Source organism: Oreochromis niloticus, linkage group LG2 (genome assembly GCF_001858045.2).
Source record: "Oreochromis niloticus isolate F11D_XX linkage group LG2, O_niloticus_UMD_NMBU, whole genome shotgun sequence".
In the NCBI taxonomy this organism is placed as follows: Eukaryota; Metazoa; Chordata; class Actinopteri; order Cichliformes; family Cichlidae; genus Oreochromis; species Oreochromis niloticus.
The window spans coordinates 13,872,135-13,897,484 of NC_031966.2; the positions used below are offsets into that span (position 1 = coordinate 13,872,135).

A 25,350-nucleotide genomic window follows, 5' to 3' on the forward strand; every position below is an offset into this window, starting at 1 on the left:
TTAAAGGATTATTTGTAGCCACATTGTTGTGAGGCTACCTGTCAGTTTTGACTCATTTAAAGTGAAGGTTTTAGAGTTAATCTGCTTGAAATGCCCAGTCTGATCTACAGGAGATTGGGAAACTATTGTAGCATGTGTTATGATCAGAAATGATTGTAACAGGTTTTATTGTCATCTTGGAACTAAATTCACCATGTGCAGGAAGAAACAGAGCTGCCACAGATGATGAGCCGTGTCCTCAGTGCTGTCAAAAAGACAGAAGGGCTGTGTTACTGTGTGGATTTTTTATTGTTGAATTGGCACTACTGGTTTAATTATTATGGTAGTATTGAAGTCGTTGTGAATATGCTGCTCTTCTTTTATTGGACATTTCACACGATTCCTTTTGTACTTTACAGAAAATAGCACAGTCATTGTGCAGAATTTGAGAGCTTTATTTGCTTCAGTAAAATTATGGCCAATTAGGCATGTTTGAATATTTTTTAAAAAGTTGAAAGGATACGCATTTTTTTTTTGGTTGTTCAAGCATATTGAACACGAATTGTAAAATTATAAATATCATATTAACTGTGAAAATTGTGTGTGCAGTGGGAGCAACAGAAAATATTACAGTATTGAACACAGATCTACGACATAGTCAAAACGCGATTCCTGTGCAGTGCAACAAAATTCAATGTAGATATTGAACACCTGCCAAGAAATAGGGGGAAAAAAGGCCAAATAGTGTATCAAAGCCAAAGCATTAAGCTAGACTGCTTAACCAGTATGTCTTTAAAAGAACAGCTTTTAGTAATGATGTGACCAACACTTCTTGTAACAGTATAATACTTTGTAACCTTTCTATCTGTAATGCCTCAGAGGTCAGAGTTTTACAGGTACAGTAAACAGGAGCAACTGAAAAAAAATATTTTTCTCTTAACTCAGTTTGGCCTTTTTGGATTTCCAGCACAAATATAGCCAGAGTTATTTGTTTTTTGTTTTTCCTTTGTGAAGCTGCATATCAGTGTATGGCGATGAAAATGTATTAGTAATATACCTTATAATCCCCAACAATGTTTTATATTAGTAGCACACATAAAAGTGACGTTGTATTGACTTTAAGATAACTACCCTAAAGTAATCTTCTAAAAATTTCACTCAAGCCTAATTCATGCAAACACAAACACGCACAGAGAAATTTAAATAATTTAAACGCTATCAGCATTCTAAGATGCATTATTTCAAGAGCACTCAACGGAAAGTAATTGAATTATCGTACATGGTTGCGTCAGGAAGCTTGTTCAACTTGTTTGTGTTGCTTGCAAGAGAAAGTGCTTAGCTTCTTTCAGCTAATTAGCAACTGAATGACCTTAGACACTGAAAATGCTAAAACAAATTTACTACATTTATTGTTTCATGTTTTGCAATTTAGATAGATACAAAGTGAAAGCAGAACCACATAAATGTTCCACATGAGCTAAACAGCTAGATTGCACAGTTTGATTGCACAATTACTTTTTTTGCTCTACAGGAAGAAAAAGAAGGAGCTTTAACAGCTTACTGGAAGGACATAGGATCGGCTTGTTGGGGTTGTTGAAAGCACTTTCTGTGCTCGTAGTAATGATGACATGGCACCCTGTGTACAGTAAGATTGAGGAGTACATTAACTTGACAATTACTTTTCTTTTAGGAGATGAAAGCCCTCTATCGTGGTTTTGTGGGCCACTTCCTTTAGTCTTCAGGGTTGCCCATATACTCAGCGGCACTGGTTTCCTCTCTTCCGGTGTGACACCCATCTCATCCCATTACCGTTTGTGACTTGCTACTGTCGGGAGAAAAAAGAACATAAATAATGTATTCCTCGGGTGTATCCACCCCCAGATCAATGGCAATACAAAGACCATCTACAAAGACGGTTGGCTCAAGGCCATATTTGATCACTTCCACTGTGCACGATCACTGCTCCCTTTTTTGTCAGCCCGCTGAGACTCAATTATTTCCAAGTGTTTGTAAGCTATTGTTGAAAGAACACGAAGTGAATATTTAAAGTTGGTGAGGGGAAGAGAAATCTTTGATGAGACATGAAAACAGCAGATGGGAGGGTAATAGTGAACTGTTTAACGGAGAGAGTGGAGGAGAAAAAGAAAGAGGAGAAAGGAAAATGATGCGATACTGTATCGTATTCCTCATTGGGATTCTGGGAAGAGAGTTGTATGCATGACAGCAGGCTAGCCTCTGCTGTGTTCATGCAATATAACAGACAAAAAGAAGAAATTACAGAGCACTTGATCACTGAAAGAAGCTGAGCAGGTCATTGCATTCAATCAGCAGTAAATGGAGTGCAACTTGTATGATTTTTCGTACTTAGAAAGGACATAAACAGTTTTTGGCATGGTTCAGTATTATTTCTAAGCTGAACCAGAGGGTATGCCACTAGTTTCAGGAAAGAAAGAAATAGATTTCCAAATAATCCCCAAGGTGTTTGTGGTTATAAATTAATATCTTGAAGAAGATGATGCAGATTTGTGTTACAAGGAACAACAGACAGAAAAGTTTTCCTGCCATGAACGCGCAGATTTATTTTTCCTATCATATCCCTTGCTGGGCATTTTCCTTCATAACCCAGATGGCTGGGCCCATAGCCCGAGATTTTCAGCACAAGAAGAATGTATTTATTTTTTCTTTAATTTCAAACAGTGTGAAAGCTTCAGCAAGAATTGATGGTACAGATTGGCTGCTGCTCTGACTGTGCCACGGATAATGAGTGTTTGTGTGAAGGGCAAGTCACACACCAAAATTAGATCAAAGGTCTGCACTCCATAGGCATCAAACGGTGGGTAGAAGTCATGCTCCAGTACGGGTAGTGCCATTCCTATTCAGTTACTCTGATGTCATACCACTGGTAATGACTGGATATGCTTAAAGAAATGGCTTTTGATGTTTGGTTCCCGAGTGAGCATATCTTGGTTTTATCAGTCTAATTTACATTCCAGACAGTATTTGAGGGAGTTGAACTGTGTAGGTAATCATCCAACTCTTGCAGTGCAAGCACTGATCAGTCTTTGTCCAGTGCCATTAGACAAAGACTTCACGGTGTTGTTTTTAGCTTCCAATACCTCCACCTGCCACGCATTGTGCCAAGCATGTCCTGAGCCAAATATCTGGGTTTCTCCCTCTGTGGTGTGTGTGCGTGTCTGTTTGTATTAGACATGGAGTGATTTTTGCGTGGAAAATAATGCTAATACACTAGCATCGTGGAGACAGAACACACTGAGAGTTTTGAGTTCTTTGTTCATTGATGTGGTGCTGTTGAGCAAACACCTTATGATGGCGTCAAGCATTCAATGTAGTCACATGGGACAGCTTATATGGCCCACACTCACCACCTATTGTATAAGGAGTCACCAACTATTAATCCTCTTTATGTGGCAAATGTGGAGTGATTCTAATTACAAGGTGATGAAGTGATTAGCCTTTTGGCTAAGCCAGTAAAACAAACTGGCTTTACTAGGAGTTTTGCTGATGTATGAGTGTTCTGTAGCTTGCTCATTGGGTCTACACCTTCAATACTTTTGTATTTTGTCCAATGCATCTGCATGAGTTTAAGTCAGTTCTAATAGTTTTTTCTTTTGTGATAACGTCTTGCATTAAATCCTTCCTTCTCATTAGCATTATGGAAATACATATCTTTCTCTGTATTAAATTTGAGATCTGCTCCTACACAACCCTTACTGTTCATTTGAATAATCATTTGTTTGTTTTTTGTACCAGCAAGATCTAGAGTACACTGTAGCAAATTGCTAAAGAACAAGGTTTTTGTGCAGTAAGGTACCACTTTGAGTGCATTATTATCCTGTAAATTCTGATGCCTTTGAGGAAAAAAATAATATCATCATACTGCTGTTCTCTGTGTTTTTCAACTGAATCAAAGTTTCGGTTGCTCATTTAAACTTTCTTTTGGACAAATCTGATCTCTGATTTCTTTATTTTAAAGGGTTGCAAAGAATGAATGGCTGTGAAGTAAAATGTGGGGTGCTTCTGTGGATAGGATTTAGGGAAAACATATTCAATTCAGTAACTATGGAGAGGTTGTTTTACTAATATAATAGTTATTTGTTAATTTGGTCTTTTTTGTGTGTCAATTAGTTTATTCATTTTTTGTCAGATATATTTTTGTCTCATTTGTTATGCTTACATAGTACCATTTATTCATATGCTGCTTTATTATGTGCACTTTTACATCCTTGGCCAATTTAAATCCAAACTCTTTTAGGTTTTACATAATTCATTTAGCACTACTGTTGCACATTGTCTAATTATATCTTTTGACATATATGTCTGCCATATCAACAATAAAAACTACTGGAGATGTTCGTAGTGTGTGCACACTGTAAAAAAAAAAGAAAAAGATGAAATTCTGCACACAGTGTTGCTGAGAGTTTGAGTATGTGAGCTCTGGGCTGAGCACTGAGTGTATACCCTTGGGTTTCAAGACACTGCTCTAAAGATCCTTTGTGAGTTGTATTAGAGACTGTCTGACCCTCTAAAGCAAGAACTCTGATCTCTCAGCTGCTGTGGGAGGTGGTGACATTTGGGTAGTCCCAACCTTATCAACCCTGTTTTTAACATTAGAGAAAAAAAATCAATTATAATAAAAATGAGAAAGCTATATAACTTGCCCTGCTCACCATCAGCAAGGCTTAAAGAATAATTTATGAAGTTATATGTTCACTCAACTTTTACATACCAGAGTCAGTAAATTGCCATCCTTGTTTTATGTCTAACTTTGCTCTAAGGTAACATCTTAGGACATCGCATGTGTTACAGTAACTTTATCTTTTTTTTATACAGGCTGTGCTTTTCCATGATCTAATATTCCCATGCTGATTTTCTGGATTTAAATATAATGAATTGTACCTATAATTAGACAAGTACATTTCATATATATTGTCATTCAATCAGGAAGGTGTTACACTAGACTCCAATATTCTCAACATCCAGTTATCCAATGTATTTCATCAGATGATCACAGACATAAACAGGAAGAGAGATAATTGCATTTGGGTTAAATAGAGGATTGTTTAAATGTAGACAGTGCCTGTTATTTATTTATTTATTTATTTTTTCCTCTGACTCGTCATCTGAGATGAGTTCTTGCGGTTATTTACCAGAAATGAGTCAGCAAATGTAACCATTTCCTTCTTTATAGTAACACGCAGGCATAAAGGATGCACTGAGTGCTTCTAGAGTCTATCATGATGGACACGATATCAATATATTTTCCAAATGGTCCATTCAGATGTTTTAGAAATATATCAGAGGCAGTGTGGGTAGTGTGGATTCCTGTCATTATGCAGTCCTACTAGCTCTGTCTATATCTTGCATGCCAAGTGAGAGGAAAAATCTTAACTTGCAATGCAAGCTGCAAGTGTTAATATCTTAATATAGATAAATCAGAAAGCCATGATTATACGTTTTATGAAAATTCATATTACAGACTCGAAACACTGTATTGCTTCTGCTTACCAAATTCAAAAAATTAAATACAATTTTTTTTAACATGATTTATGGAAGGTTAAATATGTTTGCTTTCCTTTCAATGTAAGGTCCCTATAAAATTGTCTTTCCTTATTCACAATGTTTATGCAAATCAATTTATTGTGATGCCAGTAAAAAATGGCGCTATTTGTCTACCAACCAAATAACTTCAGTAAGAGAATGTGAAAATACTGCCTCACGTGCCTTAACTATAGGTTCAAATAAAAGTCAAAATCTAGAGGGAGGTGACCAAGAAAGCAATGTGTTGTGACTGAGCAAATTGGGCCACATGAGAAAATACACTAAATAACAGTCAGCAGTTTTAATAAGGATGCTCACACTGACAGTAAGCTTTAATGAGCAAGGTGAACCAAGCCATTTTTAGTGAAAAAAACTGAATGTTTTCCTTTATCTCAGCAGGTTTTGCAGGATCTAAGCACAATGGTGCTTTTTAGTAGGACTCTGTAGGACACTATTAAAAATAATATATTACAGAGAATATTGACGCTTAACAAGCAAAAACTGTGGAAACATTGTTTTACATTTTGTAAAGTCGTCCATAGCGCTTTATGTAGTAACACATTTCAAGTCACTAAATAATGTTTGAATTAAGAGCTTATACAATTCTCCAAATATATCAATGCTGCTAATAAGAACAGCAAATTATCTCTCACTCAAAGCAAATGTGAGTTTATTATAACAAAAGACTTAAACACATGGGCAGTGATGATGGAGGATTAGTTAACTCAAGGATTTTAATTGCTTCTCATTGCTGACTTTTCTTTGATTGTGATATTTCAGGCTTAGATCCTTATCCAATGACCATAGTCCTTACCTTTTATTTCTCTTTGGTAAGCATGCTGACCTTCAGAATTTACAGTTATGTTTTCCGCTCAATTTCATCTGAACTACATATGTACTTTATAATCCAATAATATTGGATATATGCATGGAACTAAACACTATATGATTATATAACTAACAGATTTTTAAGCTGTGTAGTCGGCTCTATTTTCGTAATGACATATTATCAGTAACTGGCAGTAAATTACTGGTGCTCCTCCAAGGGAAGATGATGGGTGTTGACAATAACTATACTGTGATTTTGGTGAACTTTTGATTACATTTAAAGTATATAAGAAATGAGATTTTAACACTGCCATCTCCACGCCTTCTCACTTTTTATATGTTAAGCAAGAGAGTTAACAGTTTAAATTCAATTGAATTTAAATGAAAAATGATATGCCTATATTCAAGTTTTATTTTTTGTTGGGTTTTTCTTGTAGCTTGTTTTAAAGTCCCTGCAGAAGAGTTCAGTGTGACCTGGTCTTAGCCTTGACTCAAGCTATCATTTTGAGCCATTACTTGGTGGATTTGGCAGTGTTTTAAGGATCATCCATTGTGAAAGGTTCACTTATGGTTCAAATTCATCTTTTGGACAGATGGCCTCAAATTACCTTCAAGCACTCTTTGATATCATGCAGAATTCATAGATGAATCATTTACTGCAAGCTGCCAGTCCCCGAGGCTGCAAAGCAACCCCAAACCTTTCCTTTTTCCACCACTAAACTTCATAGTTGATATGACATTCATGAAAAGCTGTCTTTGGTCTATGCCCAGCATATCTACTGTTACTGTGGCCAAACAACTTTTATCTTTGATGTATCTGTCCGTGGCACATTATGCCATGAGGCCTCTGGCCAGATGCTTAAACTGTTTGCAGATTCTCGATTAAAACTGGGGTTATAGATTCCTTCCTTTAGATTTATGTACTTGTGTTCACACATCATTTTCTTTTATTCATATTATCAAAAACAGTATAAATATACTGTACTTAAGTCTTACTTCCACTCACATCTTTAGGCAGGAATAAATGTTGATAGAATAATGAACCATACTGTAGTACTACTACTACTACTACTGATGATAATAATAATAATAATAATAATAATAATAATAATAATAAAAAGATCTGATCTTTGCCTGTATGATCTGTATGGCATATTATTTAATAAAGACCTCTGTGCTAATTATCTGGTTGGAAAAGGCTTTTCCCTGACATGCCTCCCATGCAGGTCAAATTTGTGCAAACTTTGCTGTTTGTAGAGAGATGCATTTTGACAAGATGGGCTTTGCATCAAATACTCCAGTCTTGGGCTAAGGAATGTTGGACTCCTTTGAATAATATTTTGTGAATATTTCCAGATTCTTAGTCATCTAAACATTATTTTTTATTACTTTAAAGTAATTTCTACACAACAGCATGGTAGAACTACACACTTAAGAAGCAAAGTGAATGCCAAACATCAGTTAGAGGTTTACATTAAAGAAGACTGGTTGCACCTGTCACTGCTGAATAGTTTTAATCATAAAGCCTTTTATGGAACACACAATTCTATTTTTATGGACTTAAAGATACGACTGAATGTGAGTCTAATGATGTCATTTTTATATACTGAAATATTTTGAGAAATAAACAACATCCCCAGGGGGCAGAGTGGGTCATATGTAGCTCACAAGACCCTTTGATACAGACACACCAGCTTAAAGACAGCAAACTGTGGCATTGGAGTTGCATAAGTGTTGAATACAAGCAGATGGAGAACAAAGATGGGAAGTGTCAGATTTTGCAGTGGACTTGTCACGGTTGGCAGAGGTAAACGTGCAAATGGGTTCCTTTAAAGAGTCCTCTTGTGCTGATTAACAACATTCAGCGTCATCGTTGTTAATCATCAAAGTTCATAGTCAGTATTTTTTCCCCATCAATGTTTCAATTGGCTGTAGATTTGATGAACAATTGGCACAAGCCATTTACATTTATTACAAAATAAAATGTTAATATTAGAGATTTTCTTTGCAACTTATCTTATTTAGAAAAGTGAATCACACTTTATTGCTGCTTAAATATGAGGCATACATAACAATCCATACAGAAAATATCTTAATGGTTTGCCAAGTGTGGCTAATGTTAGTAGTTCTAGCACCAGCAGCCTCAATGTCCATGTATCTGTACTGAATGTGGTTAGGCATTTCTCAGAATAAGTAGTTATATGCCATTTTATTCTGTCACAGTTAAAAGAATCAAATTTATTTTCATTTTCTGCATCAAATACTGACAAATAAGGTGTTATAACAAGATTTTTTATCTATCATACTGTTCTCATACAACATTCGGGCACAGAGAGATGGGAAGCTGCCATTAGATGCTGGTCTGCTGGATGGCAGTAAAGCATATTTGACTCAGCATTTTACTCAAGCTTTAAATTAAATATGAATAATTTGTTTATCCAACTAATATTACTTATTTGAACTGGCTGAGAGTAGCTACATTTAGTCATCTGGTTAACGGATCATACCATTCCACAGATAAAAAAAGAAAAAAAAGAAAAAAGAAATGATGTCCACTTGGACATGCCTGTTCTATGATCCATTATAGACCTGTGCATGGGCATGAGTTTGCAATCCAAGCCACACTGACTGACAGTGGAAAGAGGAGGATAAAAGTGGCGCAGTCTACAGCGTGGATACGAACTCTACTTTCATTTTTATTGCACAAAAAGATAAGACTGTGATGGTAAAGTCGAAACTGCATCTGGACAGAAGGATCTGCATTATGTTGCTAACACAACTTTGGCTCTTTGCAAGCATCTTCATAGACAGCATGTTAACTCTAAGCTAGCCAAGAACCCAGAGTGATGATAAAGCTGAGTGGGATTTGTGTTGTTGTGTCAAACTGTAGAAAGTAATGTTCTCCTGGAAGTAATTAAGTAATGTACTGCACTACTTTAAGAAGTATTTTGTGTAATATGTGTAATACATTGCTTTTTTGAGTAACGAACCCAACATTTACAGCAAAGTGAGGAAATACCTCCACAGTGCACAAACATTTGACCACACAGCATGCAGTTAATTTGTACAAATGTGATATCTTTGATATGCTGCTTAGTGACTGGTGACTCAAAGTGGAGTCGATGAGAACCAAATGAGAATCGATAACAGAATCGATAATGGAATCATAATTACTAAATTCTTATCAGTTCCCATCCCTACTTGTTCATTACAGTAGGGCTAGTACACTACATCTCATTGGATGTTTACTATGTGGGTACAGTGCAAAGACAGTATCTTTACAACTGCCTTGTCCTCATTTAAAATCTGCTGAAGCTGCATAATTAACAAAATATAATTTGTTGAAATAGCTGTTAATTTTGCTTTAACTGCTAGGTTTGGCTTATTAGCATCTTAGGGATCCTGTCTGTCCTGTCTGTGGTGTTAGTGTTAGGTAGTCACCGTGTGTTAAAGTAGTGACTGTGCAAAAAGCTGCCTGGTGTGCACTCAGTCGTACCAAGAAGCTAATGCATGTCAAGAGTATAGAAACAACAGAACCTATCTAATTAGCTGTGCAATAGAGCAGCAGCTCAATAAATGCTTTTGTAAGACTGGACAGCAGTTACAGCGAAAAACCTAATGGTTCAGTGAGAGTGAGTGATTTTGGATCTTGAGTCTTTGGCAATCAAATCTTTACTATAGAGGGATCTGAGAAGCACAGTGCTTACAGTAGAATATAAGAGTTACCATAACCGACGACATTATGGATCCAGTCTGCCTTCCGGTGGTTTAATATTACACAGTAAGTGAGTTCAGTTGCTAGTCTACCTATGTCTGTGCTATTCATAGGAAGACTAAGAAAGGTGGAATAAATATCCTCAGTATCCTATCCTTTGTCTCTGTGAAAAATTGGCACTTTTGCATTGACTTACATGTTACAGCCCCGTTTCCTCCCAAAACTCATTGTTACTTAATTCAGATTTTCAAGATCCACTTTTCTTGGAAAGTGGATCTTGTTTTTTTGTTTTGTTTTTTGTTTTTTTTACATAAAATTTTAACCTTTTCTTTTTTGTACATTTCTGAATGTTGTGATGAATGCTGCTCACTGACAATAGCTTTGAGAAGTGCTCCCGAGCCTATAGAGCTCCAAGATCACGGACATTCAGTATCAGTTTTTGTCCTTGTCCCTTTCATACAAATATTTCTCTGAAGTCTTTGAATATTTTAATTACATTATGTACTGCATGATGATGGATTCCCTCAATTATTTACAATTTCATTTTAAGAAATGCTTTACTTAAATTGTTGAACTGTTTGCCCCATTCAGCCTTTGACAGAGTGGTTAACCCATACCCATCATTACCTCTGAAAGACTGTGCCCATCTGGACTATTCAATATATATATCCATTGGTTGTGATTATGAAAGCATATAAAATAATTTTATAATCACACTTAACTGTAAGTAAATATATGTTTTATTTAGATTTTCAAATCTAATTCAAGTCAAAGTTGCATTCTGTTTTTATTTACATTTTAACAGCACACAATTGTTTTCCAGCAAGTGGGTTGTGAATAATCGTATTTGTTACTGACTTTGCTTAGTTGCATTTCAAGGCATATATGAAGAATATGGCATTCTGGTTGTAGAATTACATCTGTTTATAGTTGAAAAGCAGTTTTTCAACAAATTAATTCAACACCTGAAGTTTAACAGCAGTTGAATGCTGCTCTATCATCTCAGGCATAGATAATAGATAAGGGTTGCCATCATCAACTTTTATTGATGAGCTGTGATTTTCACAGAAGAATAATATGTATAATATATAATATTTTATGTGAAACTTTTTAACTTAAGAACGGTACATATGCATCTGAAGGTAAATAAACCTCCATCCATCCACTTCCGGGGTCAGGGGGTGGGGGTGGGGGTGGGTCAGGCTGGGGGCTGGAGCCTATCCCAGCTGTCTTAGGGCAAGAGGCAGGGTGCACCCTGGACAGGCTGCCAGTCTGTTGCAGGGCTAACACATAGACACAGACATCCATCCGCACTCAGATTCACACCTTTGGGCAATTAAGAGTTTCCAATTAACCTAACCCCACTAAATGCATGTCTTTGGACTGTGGGAGGAAGCCAGAGAGAACCCACGCAGACATGGAGAGAACACGCAAACTCCACACAGAAAGACCCCGGCCTGATGGTGGATTTGAACTCAGGGCCTTCTTGCTGTGAGGCAACAGTACTAACCACCGTGCCACCCTAAATAAAATATACAAACAAACCTAAATATTTTATTTATGTTATTTTATTTATAAAATAACATAGACTTCATCTAAGTCCATCAATTCACATGTATGGGCTTGCCATATGGCTACATTCACCAAACATACTTTAAAAAGGTTCAGTTTGGCAAAAGATAACAACTGGTTGATAAGATTGGCATCTTACCATGAACACTGACCTTCAGTTATCATCATGATTGTTAGACTTTGGTTAAACTGTACTTTGTTGCCATTTAAGAATAAATATGATTTTTTTTGGATACAATGATCTAATATAAATGATACAGTACATAAAAGCAGAAAAATTAAAAGAATCTAAAATGGAATAGTAAGCAAGACAGTCTTGGTGGACACCATTTATATCAGTAGATTTGCATAAGTAGCTTGTATTTATTCAGTTTTTATTCTGTATGGAATAGTACAGCGGTCCCCAACCTTTTTTGCGCTACGGACCGGTTTATGCCCGACAACATTTTCACGGACCGGCCTTTAAGGTGTCGCGGATAAATACAACAAAATAAAACTGGTACCGGTACCGAAAAAAAGAAGATTTATTCATAACACACGTGAAAAGACCCAGGAAAACCGAGTTAACGATAAAAACGATAACAAAATAACGCTGAAAACCGATAAAAACCCTGAAAACCGTACATTTCACACCTGAGCCTCAACTCTCGCGGCCCGGTACCAAACGACTCACGGACCGGTACCGGTCCGAGGCCCGGGGGTTGGGGACCGCTGGAATAGTATACTAGACCCATCATAGTGATTTTTATTTATTCATAAAACTTGTGCACAGCTCATTGATTTACTGCTCATTGCCTTAGGCCTGTCTCTTTCTTGTTACACAACAGTTTTCTTCTGTTTTCTTGTGTCTGATAATCTGTGATAGGTTGTGAATTAAAAAAGAAATGTTGTCATTTCTAACATTCAGAATTTAAAATTGCTATAGGCATTTTTCTCTCTCTTTTCTATACTGGATACTAGAAAATAATATTATTACCATTTTGATTCAAATTCGTTCATTTTTGAGTCAAAGTAACTGTTTGTGACGGATATAGTAAAATGATCTCCACATCTCTGAGATACTCTATTTATTCAAGAATGGAAACAATAAGAGTAGTGCTGTGGTATGACTAAAACTTTGTGTGTTTACAGTGCAAATCAAAAGACTGTGACATTCATGTGTATGACTTGGCATGCTGTCTGTGGAGGAGCTAAGCAATGCCCACAATAACACTTCGAAACAGAGAGTAGTTGAAAAAGATTATGCGTGCCATTGGTTAAAACAAAACAAATTAACAACTAGTAAAAATTTAAACCTGCACTCACAGCTCATTTTTAAGCAGAATTTCTTGTGGTGCATCTCTGGTCCATCTTCATATTTTACTGTTCACTCTTGTGCTACCTGGCTTGCTAGAAATATCTGGCTTGCTCTTTAGTTGTAATTTTGTAAATATACTGGGTAATGTATTATATATAAGCCGTTGTCCTTGTTAAAGACCTGGTTCTTCGGTATCTGTTGCTTATAGTGTTCCCCTCTCAAGTAAATTTTACCCAGCTTTCTATGTGGTAAAAATTGTTAATAATTTACACTTACTTAGTTTACAGCAAACGTTCCAATCACTGGTACTGTGATATATGGAAACAAATCTTTTTAAAAGGAAACTTAAACTAGCACTTGGTAACATTTAACCATCAAAATCTAATCAGTTACTCCAAGACCAATTAAATGTTTGTGCCAAATTTGAGGAAACAGTGAGCCAAACACATAAAGTCTCTAACCATAGTTGTCTTTGTTTAATACCTACATTTTCTGATTACAGAAACTGTGAAAAATAACTTATCATCTTATTCAGATTCTGTCCATAAAGTGGTCCACTTAACAAGACTCTATAAACAAGACTTTTAGTTTGATATTTACAGTGGTCCCTTGTTAATCGCGGAAGTTACGTTCTAAAAATAACCCGCAATGGGCGAAATCCACGAAGTAGTCAGCTTTATGTTTTTTTTTTTTTACAGTTATTATAGATGTTTTAAGGCTGTTAAACCCCTCACTACACACTTTATACACTTTTCTCAGACAGGCATTAACATTTTCACATTTTTCTCTCTTGTTTAAACACTCTCAAAGTTCAAACCTTCATAGAAAAATAAGTCCAGTATTACAGGATAAAACCAGAGATCAAAACCTGTTTTCAGGCCCAAACATTTGTTTGAAATAAAAATATGAACATTTTCCTATAAATAATACTGATGGATTTTAGAACTAACAAATTTAATTTTAACGATCAACCTATGAGGTTGGACACATAAGAAATTATTAATAGTGTCTCACGAGTATTTCACTTTGACGGTGCAAAACATTTCGACGACATTGTTGGGTTTGTTGGGGAGAAAACTTACAAACATACAGTACAGCACTTCAGAGTCACACTGCTAGCGATCGAAGATTTATGTAAATTTGACAAGCTGAACGGTTTCTGTACTGTACGGGAGACACGGCACGAGATTGCTTGACAATGGTCTACAGCCAATCAGGACACAGAACACAGAACACAACAAGAAAAAAAAAGCATGCAAAATTGCGCTAAGAAAAATCCGTGAAACTCCGACGCCACGAAAGGTGAACTGCGTTATAACGAGGGACCGCTGTATAAGGCTGATGTGGTGTCTCAGATTCTTACAGCTCTTTCTGTCCTTAACTCATTACCTTATACTGAATTTTAAAAATATTCAGATCCACAAGCGGCAGATATCAGTCTGCTCAATGATCCACACTGTAGCTTCGAGTGCTGACAGGAAGACAAAATGCAACATTTTAGATATGCCTACTCATAAATGTGCATCAGACTGTCCAGGTGTGACCACTATGAAAGGAAGAGCTTACACGTTGAAGGAGGATGAGAAATACATGTCACAATGAGAGCCAGCACATTAAGTCATCACTCCATCATCACGTAAAAATGTTAATCAGGTTGGAGTAGTAGGCAGGATATTGTGCAGGGGAGGTGGTGTGGCAGAGGTGACAGAAGGCTTTCTGTCTCTGACAAGGCCTTTGCAAAATCTCTTGGGCAGCTTGGCTGTGGGCATAGTTTAGCTCCAGGCTTCTTCTCTGTTCTTCTCGGTTCCATAAATAACAAGGGGCAGACGGAGGCAAAGACAATGAGAAAGTGAGGACAATGTGGCAAGGAGGCTGAGGGCCTGAAAAAGAAACAGACAGTTAGTTGTCCTGAAGACAAAAAGAGCCAAACGGTGATTTGTTGTTCAGAACAGAGGCAGATTGGGGATGAATAGTAGCATAACATTGGGAGAACAAAAAAGCAAAACACTGCAGAAGAGAGATAAGGTTCACCCTACAAAGGTATGGGGGAAAAGGCAAGATGCTCTTTCTCACCCTGAGAAATGCTTTAAGGAGATTTACTGGACTGCAATTAATGCTGTACTGTGCAAGGAATGATTCAGTGTACTGAAACGTAGAATAATTATATACAGTATTACCATACATTAAATACATTTTTAATCTTGGCGTAGTATACCAGTCTTAGTGATTCAGTTAGTAATATGGACACTGTCCCCCATTCATATAATGTGTTTAACTATATTTCACTTGGTGCTGTAGGTTATTTTACTGTGGGAATGTTTAGCTTCTTTATATATTCTGTTGACATTTGAATAATAAATGAATACGCTAGCAAAGTACAAAAGAAAGCAAATTGTAATATTGTAGATAGGAGTAAATAGAGCCCCAGTCATCAGGCACTTTACATACTACTTTCTATAAATGTTAACCAGGATTTCTCTTTTTATTGTGTATATAATGGTCACCCTGACCTGTAAGAAGGTCAGACTTTTCCACGGGTAGCCATAGAGGAAGCTGCACGGTAGTTTGCATGGTAACGTGGCACTGCTTTACTTCAACAGCTTCTGCACAAGGACATTGCTAGTTCTGTTTGGGACAATGGACAAATGAGGGCTAAGTAGAATAAAGGTAAAGCAGACTCACCATGTACGTATATATATAAGGTCATTTGCTGTCCTAGAGCAATGGTATTTCACCATAAACGGAAATTTTTAAGTGCTATGCTTCTGTTTTAACAAAAAGGCTTAACTGCGCATTAACATAATTAACTCTTTTGCTAATTATGTCACAATATTTTGACTTTTTTTTTGTTTTTAAGTAGTACTAAATACCATTAGACTGGATCATTTTCTACAATGTTACTGCTCAGTAATTTGAAGAGGTGTTACAATTACTCTATTTTGCATTAACACTGAAATATCTTCTATCTTTTAAACATCAGGTTCAGTTCATAGTGCACACCAGCAGTCACTAGGTCACATAATAGCCTCAAAAAAATGCTAAAATGGTTCATGCTTAAACTAAAAGATGTCATAATCATGTAATTGTTAACATGCTGCCACAAATAGTGAGCAAGACCATTTAAAAAAAAAACAACCCCAAAACAAACAAACAAACAAAACATGCTTGCTTAGCTGCATTACCAAAGTCTGTGGCTTTCTATCTTTAAAAGACCAGGACCCTTCCCCACGTTTAATTCCAAATTTCTTCCGGTAATGATGGTTGTTTCTCTCTCCAGCAGCCATTTTCTGTGATTCTGCTGGTTACGACTGTCTATCTTGAGATTCAATCTACGGCTACAGCCCACAGTATCCTCCATTTTATGCATAAACAGCTGGAGGCCACCAAATCTGAATACTGCCCTGCAAGGCTCAGGGACAACAAACAAATAATTTTCATATTGCTGGTGTAACAGTGTAAAAGGACTGCTTTTTGAATTTCCTGTTCCTTTCAGTTTACAGAGATTAGGAGATTCCAGAAAGGGCACCCTTGGGACCATTGTTGTATATGGACATAATGCCTGAGTACACTGTATCATTCTACTTTTCAGCTCCTTGGGGTCAAGAATTTTGTTTTGTTGGCTGAAGTATATAATATATTAGTATATATTAATAATAATAGTCTTGACAAGCCTAATGGGGTAATCATGCGCATTATCAGTATAATGTCTCCCTTAAATTTGAAGTAGATTAAAGAAATACCACTTCACAACAATTGATCATTTTTATACATATTGGAAGATGCTTTCTATTCTCTTAACTCAGCATTTTGTCCCAAGTCTTTTCAGTTCTAGTTTAGTCATTGAATTCACCCTCAAATTCCTGAGCAATGGTGATAGACTGAGCAGCTAATGTTTGAGTGCACGTGGAGAGGAGCTATTCCGTTCAGCACACTTGGGAAATGAGGAAAGCTTATTAGTTTAAAATCTAATCATTTATACAGGAAATTGTAAAACCAAAGGTGTTTGAATGTTGCACCGGGCAGCACAGTGGTACGGTGGTTAGCACTGTTGCCTCACAGCAAGAAGGTCCTGAGTTTAATTCTACCATCAGGCCATTGTCTTTTGCATGTTCTCTCCATGTTTGCGTGGGTTCTCTCTGGGTACTCTGGCTTCCTCCCATAGACATGCAGTTATCAGGGTTAAAAGCGCATCAGCAGTTGTACTTGAGCTGCTAGTGGTTTGTGGTCTAGCTACATTGCCATCACAGTCTGATTTTTTTTTTTTTAACTCCAAACCTTTTATTTATTCATGGTGGTGTCATGGCCTTTTGAGTTCTTGGCTTGATTCTTTATGATTCAATTTCCTGTCATTTGTTTGTATGTTGTGGTCTGCGTCTAATCACCCGATTAATCTGTCTTCACCTGTTCATGACTTGATTTAAGCTTTCTTGTGTTTGTCTGTGTGATGATAATAATAATAATAATAATGATGATACATGTTATTATAATTGCTATTTAATGTCTATTTTATACAACATGAAATTACTGCAGAAAAACAACAATAAAAGTTTAGATCATTCACTACACAGTGCACAATACTCTCTGAGATAGAATGCCCTGTATAGTACCATGAGATTTTAAAATTTTGGACAGATTTTATGAATTTTGGCAGAAAATGAAGTTGAAAATTTATGGTAACCACTTCTGCCGGATGACAGATGGCAGAAATGTTGTTGCTCATTGGTGATCTCACAGGGGGCGATAGGAACATTGGAGTATAGAGCACATCACCCAACCCCAATAGAGAAGCCAGTGTTTATTTTATGCTTGTTTTAAAAGATGTTGCTTCAAAGTTTCATGGCAGCTGCGAGAATGAAGCACTTCCTGAAGTGCTGACGTACCTCATTTTACACTGCTCAGCATGAATATTAATTTCACACACAGGTGGAATAAATAACATTAACCAACTTCCACCCATCCATTTTTCTTAATCTCTTATTCAATTCAGGGTGGCAGAGGGAGCTGGAGCCTATCCTAGCTGTCATAGGGTGAAAGGTGGGACACACTCTGGATAGGTCATCAGTCTGTCACAGGGCTAACAGAGAGATAGACAACTATTCGTGTTCACATTTATATCTACAGCTAATTTAGAATAACCAGATTAACATAAGAAGCATGTCTTCAGAGTGTGGGAGGAAGACGGAGTGTCAACAGAGAACCCATGTAAGCACTGGGAGAATAGGTAAACTGCACACATAAGGACCCACGCCACTCGGCGGGTTTGAACCATGATCTTGCTTGCTGTAAGGCAACAGTGCTAACAACTGTATCACCATGCTGTACCATTGACCAACTTATTGAAATATTTTGCTGAAAGAATTGGGTTGTTGAACTCATGTGAGTGACCCAGCTTCCCACCCAACAACCCAAAGAACTGCTGGCAGGTGTCCTAGTTCCAGACATCACAAATCATAGCCAGAAGGCCCCAATGGGTCAGAGCTGTTTTGACAGCTAGAGGGTGATCTACACAATATTTGGCAAATCTTGTGGCTGACTGATCTATATCAGATTATCAAATATAGATCTGGTAATGTGATATAGATTACCAGGTCTGATCCAGAGTAATAGGTATAGTGACCATATCGCCAATTCCAAGTGCTTGTAATCTGAAAATATGTGCATGCATATTCAAAATGCGATTTATAGTTTCTCAGCCACAACCCACAGCACTGTGAATTATGAGAGGTACTAAAATTGAAAGGCATTTCTGTAATTATGGTTGACTTCTTTTGATAAAAGTAATAAGAAGATATGAATCACAATATGTAGGTTTTTATTATTTCTATTCACCATCTACTAGGGGCACATACACAGTATAATTTTAGTCAGAAACATTGTCATCCTTTCTTTTTATGACAAATACAGTTGACTTGCTCAGAGCAATTTTCCTGCCTAATCTAAAAACCATCTTTAGTTGAAAGGAACAACCCATCCCCCTTATCCCCACCTCCTCATTCACCCCCTGTAAATTGTGTTAACAAAGACCAGGCTATTTACAGTTGTTCACTATTATCTTTTCTCATAAGAAAAAAATACTGAATGTGCTGTACTAGATGTACAACATGTACTGTGGACATATCTATTTTAAATACACATGCAAAGTTTGATGAATTATGGAAATGGTTTTTGATCAAGTGTCTTTGTGGATCTCAATGCTTTTGGAACTGTGAGAGAATATTTGATGTAATAGAAGAATCAAGGAATGTTCTGCAAACCTTCCTAGAAACCATTTAAAAGTAATGATATCCCCAAAATGAGGAATGCATAGGGCCATCTGCTCTTTGATATGACCATGCAAATGGTAGTTCAAAATACAAGTGAGCTTAGTAATCAAAGTTTGTTGATATTCTGGAAGCACTTTGAAGTTAATTTTTGAAGTATCCTAAACAGAAACGACTCACAATGTAAAACAACCAAGACCTCTTGGTGAGTTTAATTAGTATTTTTAGAGGGCTTATAGTCGTGAGCAATTACTCCTTAACAAAGTGTTACCTTCATTTTCAGAAAGCACACAGTTGAAGTGTTCCTTGAATTATTGGAGAAAATAGTGGGTGGTTCCAAGAAACTGTTGTCTGATGCCATTAAATTGTCAAGCAACATCTTTAATTGCATGTAATTGTAGATGGGGGGAAAATATTCATTTGTTTTTAACCATTTAAACACGTGTTTCTACTGTGCATAACATCATATTTATTACAGGACAGAATAATAATATAGGGGCAGTCATGATGATGTAAATGATGAATCATTTTATGTAAGATAGGAATGTAGAAATCTGTTATACCACATAAAATGACTCTATAATGCTTTTCTTACATCTAATGATGTAAATGCAGAATTTCCCAGATGTGGGATGCATAAAGCATTTCTGTTTTTATTTATTCTTATTTCCCTGTGAAAATGTATTTGTTCTGTTCTTTCAACTCTATCTCCATGAATCAATTAAACGGAGTCCAATGGAAATACTCAAGGGAATTAAATTAAATTAATAAGTTCAAACTTTGGACTCTACATATTTCTTTATCTGTATACATTTCTTGGGACATTAAAGATAAACTCCAACAAAGCTCATTAAAATGAAAGATCTTCACAAAAGCAAATGGGAAATATAATCATTTATAGTGTTTTTGTCACAGCATATGATGATTCTGATTAAACTTTATGCTCTGATGACTCTGCGGATCTGCTGTTTATTAATATTGTAATGGCAGCATTGCCATTTCAACACATCCTCTTCAAACATTAACTTGGCTAATATAAAGGTTGAATGATTATCATCTGCCAGACAACCATACAAAACTGCAAACATAACAATATTCTTCATTTTTTGCTTCAGTTGTTAGCACATTAGTATGTGAAAATACTAATTGTTACTGGTTCCACAGATCTTTTACAGTGCAGCTAATGTTTTTTGTTACATAAGCTACACCCTTTCCTGACGCGAAGGTGATTGTGCATTTATAGTTCTAATATCCTCGAATTAAACATATACACAACTGAGTGGAATGATCCTTGACATACACGAGATGCTGAGTTGCACTGTGCTTTACTGAGCAAAAACAATTTCCTTAAGCAGTATGCAAACCTCTCCGACACTATCTGGGTCTAGTATGGCTTTTAAAAATTTGGACTGAGTTTTTGTACTGGGGCTAAATGCAGTACCGATTTTTTTGTGATTAAAACCCCCTGGACATGTTATGCAAAGGTCCCTGTGGAAAGGGTGACACTGTTTGCAAGATTGCTCCACTTATTTTGTTAAACAACTATTATCCTAATCAGTGTTTTCACCTTGTTGAATCAAATTGAAGATTTTTTCTTTTTATCCCAACATGCGGTCAAAATTAAGAGGGCAACCGTGATTGCGTACTGTTTTAATGTGAAGGTATTTGTCAGTTATTTGTCTGATCTTAATACAATTAAGCATATATATATTACGGAACTTAATGTTATCTAAAATTTTATTTACAAGTTTTATATTTTCTAAGAGAAAGGAAATAATACAAACAGACATATTTTTGGTTTTTTTAAGAGACAACTAGGGACTGATCATTGAGATTGTCTTACTAATATGTTTGTGTCTTTATCTGGAACTGATGTTACTGTATATCTTGCTATAATTCATACAACATTTGTTTTTATGAATTCAACAACAAACTTCTCCAATACGAGGAGGAGTTGAACAACCAAAATCTTAGGCTCAAGAAAGTTTTTGCCTTATGTGAGATATTATGACACCATCATGTTGCCTAGCAACCAATTATAAATGAGCTATAATTATATATATATATATATATATATATCCCATTATATGGGCTTAAATGACTAGCTTGTAACATTTTAGAAAGCAGTATATAATTTCAGTTTCATGCTAATGATCTGAATATTTTTAATAAGCAACCAGCTAACAACACACTAAAATCACAGACCAGACAATACTGTAGCATAGCAATGTATGCTACAAGTAAAATTGCTTTAAAAAATAAAAGGTTTCACATCTCAGTCATTATATGCCATTGGTGGGCTTGGTACACCAAGTTTGGGTTCTCGTGCTTGCCGTTTTATAAAAGAGATGTTCATGTTTCTAAATTGTGTCAAAAAAAATTAAAATAGCCAAATACGAGTTTAATTTTAGATTGGGCATCTACTTCAAGGTACATAAAAAAAAAATGTATTATTCATTTTTGTTTTTTAGATCCTTAAACATCCTTACTTTTAGAATGGTAAGTAGTTCTCTTTGAAATTAGTCTCAGCTGTATCGTTATCTCTTGATTGTCTTGGTAAACTGAGGCCTAAACAAACCAGATCTTTGATGTCTCTGCCTGCAAGGCTACCGCACTGTAATGAAACTGTATTGCATTGTCTCAGCACTAAATGTTTGGCATGACGGAACACAGAAGTAATTTCTGCGGCTTGCCGGCTTCCGCTGGTTTCAAAGCGGCTGTTGCCTTTTTCTCTCGTGAGAGACTTGCAAGCACTCCCTCACAGAGCCAAACAGCTTTCAGGCTTTCATCAATTATTTAGCACCTGTTGCCTTCAGGGAAGTCCTGATAAATTATGGTGATGAATGCAATCAGAATATGGGAAATATACAATTATAAACCTATATTTTTATAATACTTTTAATATCTCTTGATCAGGAAATGAAAATCAGAGTGATTTAAATGCTGGTATAAACTCTGAATTTTCTGCACACCTTCTTGTCCATACTGAAGGAAAAAGCAAAATGACATAAAACACTTTACTAGTTAAGAAACCTTTGAAAGGATTACAAAAGTCGCTCTGTTTATAGTGTGTAAATACCCATGTGATGTGGAAATGTTTCCTCTGTTCTCCGTGAAGTCTGAAATGACTTTTTTTTATTATGAATAAGCATGAATGTTTTAAGACTGATAACTTGTTTAACACACAGCCAAACATTATATTTTTCTCTCTCTCACTGAAATTTTTATGAGGACTAAAAGATTATTCTTCAGCAAACTACAGAAAGTGTATTGGAACATTAAATAATCCTTAGAACAGAGGATAGTCCTTTGAGTGTTTCCACACACAGTGTATGAGATACAGTATGTATGTGTTTACAACATAGTACTCACCCTAAATGGTCAAAATTGGTCTTATAAAAGAAGTACTATGAGGGTCATGTGGGTCATACTTATTGCACTCGTTATAGCAATATGTGAGTTTCAAACTCACTCATTTACTTAATCTCTATTCTTTAATCTTGGTAGGCAGCTTTTTCTAAAAAGAAAAGAAAAGAAAAGAAAAAAAACTTTATTAAAAACAATGCGAAAATGTGCAACTGAACTTGTACATAAGTATCAGTACAGCAAGGCAAGAAAGGCAGAAAGACACCAATGTAATGACAAAGAAGCAAAACATCCTCATACTTAAATGGCAGGGTGATAGCTTGAATGGCTCCTATAACTACATATGAAGTTTATTGTCTTTTCATAATTGCAATCACATGTGAAAACATTGGTTTTAGATGTAAGCAGCCCCTTTCACATGTTAAAATTTAAACTTCTCCCATTTTCAATAAACTCCTCCCCCATTTTTATTGTTACTCCCACGGTCGCAAGAGGTTACCTAAATAAACAACTTTCCAATTAACCTTAAAAAATCAGCAGTTATTGTCTATCTTCATGTGAGGTCAGGCTGTGCAAAACTAGAAACAATCATTAAAAAAATGAATTGTGCCTTCGGGTCTGAAAAGTACCTTCAATCTGCATTTATTAGTGGTCTCTAGAATGTGGAGTCTCGGCTCCTCCTATCACCTCCACCTCCCTTCTTCCACTTTGGGATTGCTGTGCATAACTGTGGTTGACTTGCAGTATGCTATATAGTGTAGTCTCTTTTGGTTCTCATTTGCTTGTCATTTCTGGCTATGAGGAAGGCCAAAAACCAAACTGGATCCTTCAAAACAATAGTCCACAAACCAGAGGGTGACATTATGGTAGCTACTATGTCCACTTGATTTATACAAGAGTCTTTGGACATGGGGGCGTGCTTGTGTGCATAGATATAAAGGGCCACAAAGCCAAGTGTGAGCCCAGTGGTAATTTAACAATTCTCAGCAGGTTGTGTTCAGGGAAGAGCTAATATGGGGCAGTGAGTTGCTACTGTATGTGTGTGTGTGTGTGTGTGAGTGAGTGAGTGTTTGCCTGTTAGGTCTATCCTTTTGTGTGTGTTTGGCAGTGTTTCATTTCATAGTGAGAGTTCTGCTGACCTTGGCATACTCAAGACTACATCCCAGTAGTGTCTCATCCCTCTCTTCTCCTTCTCTTTCTCCTCGCCCTCTCATTCTTCCTCCTCACAAATCCCCTCCCAGGACCGTGCCTTTCTCCTTCCCTTTGTGAAAAAAAAAATAGCTAGCAGTTCCAGAAAAAGATGCCAGCATCTGTCTCACTTTAACTTGAATAATTTGGGAAAAGGGTGTGATTAAAACAGAGAAAATGTTTGAGTGCGAAGAATACAACAACAGGCAGCCAAGAAAAAATCATTTGGAAGTCTCTGTCTTTAAAATAAATAAATAATTATTGTGGCTCTTTGACTTTTCCTGTCATCTCCATTTCTGCTGGCTCATACCTTTCAGAGTAAACCAGGCTCGAGATCTCATTAATTCTAAACATTGCTGTCAGAAAGGAAGAAATGCAGTGAATGGCAGATTGAGGTTTCTCTGTGCTTGTTATACTTCTCTTCACGTCAAATGCAATTCTATCAAATATATTAGTGATATTCAAATGACAAATATTGATGTTTTAGCATTTAGAAATTAAAACCATGAAGCTGTGTTTTAACATTAGTTCAAGTTGTTTGTTTCTTTCATTTTTGGTTTTGTGTTTTACTGATCAAAACGTCAAAATTCCACAGTGAGAATGGCATTTTTTTAAAGTATTAAAATGACAGGGAGATGTATTTGATGCTGCAACACACAGACATATTCCTTGTGTTTAAAGTTCTTGGTTGACAGAAGTAGAAGTCAACCAATCCAACTTACGGGAAAACAACTGGCATAGCAATTCAACTGAAATGACAAAAATGGTTGTTTGTGTTGTTTGTAAACTGTCTTGCAGTCTAGGTACATTTGTATACTGAATGTGTACAAAATATCAGCAGAACACAGTTTTTTTATGAAGCCTGTAACATAGTGGTTGGTGGAGCTAGGCAAAAAGGATGCTCCTTTTACTCATGGAATATGTAATTTAATTGGCATGAAGCCTTTTTAAGTAACCCAGTAGTGAAAAATCAAAGTATTTTATCACACTGATTGAAAACCCTGTCTTATATTACAGTGTTGCAGAACTGCTCATGAATACTAATTATTGCATGTCAATTATACCTTGTATAAATATTTGCTCCAAATCTAAGCAGTTGGTAAATCTTTATTGTTTCATGGAATAGACTGTTTAGAACGAACTCATTTAATTCTAATTCAACAGTGTGGATTCTGCTGCATAATGTAATATTCAAGTTTTACAAATTGAAATGAGTAGTTCATAAATACTGAGCTTCTATCTCAGTGTATACAAGGCTTTAACTTCACTGGGATATTTTTTTTGTACTGAATTAGCTACTAATCTCAAATTTTGTTTAAAAGTTGTTTAATGCATTTCCGTTTATGTAATCTTTCCCTTAACATGCACAGAAACAACCTAGTGACTTGTATAAAGTCAAGGATCTTTTTGTACCGCGCATCTTTGTGTTAGGCATTCAGTGTTTGCTCTTATTAAATGTGACATTGAGTACAGTGAGTGGATGACACAAGCTTCTTGCATGCTGACATTTCAAATGTTTCTAATGTGTCTGTCCTGTGTAATAACATAAGTCATCTATATTGCGTGTCCTTACAGAAGTCTTTCCT

The 25,350-nt window shown here is 36.2% G+C and overlaps 1 protein-coding gene and 1 long non-coding RNA gene across 3 annotated transcripts in view; one reads left to right on the forward strand and one right to left on the reverse strand.

The window, feature by feature from the left end:
* lingo2 (leucine rich repeat and Ig domain containing 2) overlaps positions 1 to 25,350 on the forward strand; it is a 192,059-nt gene that overhangs the window by 9,246 nt on the left and 157,463 nt on the right. The window lies entirely within an intron of this gene.
* LOC112847803 (uncharacterized) lies at positions 1,583 to 6,382 on the reverse strand. The gene is made up of 2 exons (XR_003221589.1): positions 6,353 to 6,382; positions 1,583 to 1,804 (listed from the first exon to the last, which is right to left on the reverse strand). It is a non-coding gene; the product is annotated as an uncharacterized LOC112847803 (long non-coding RNA).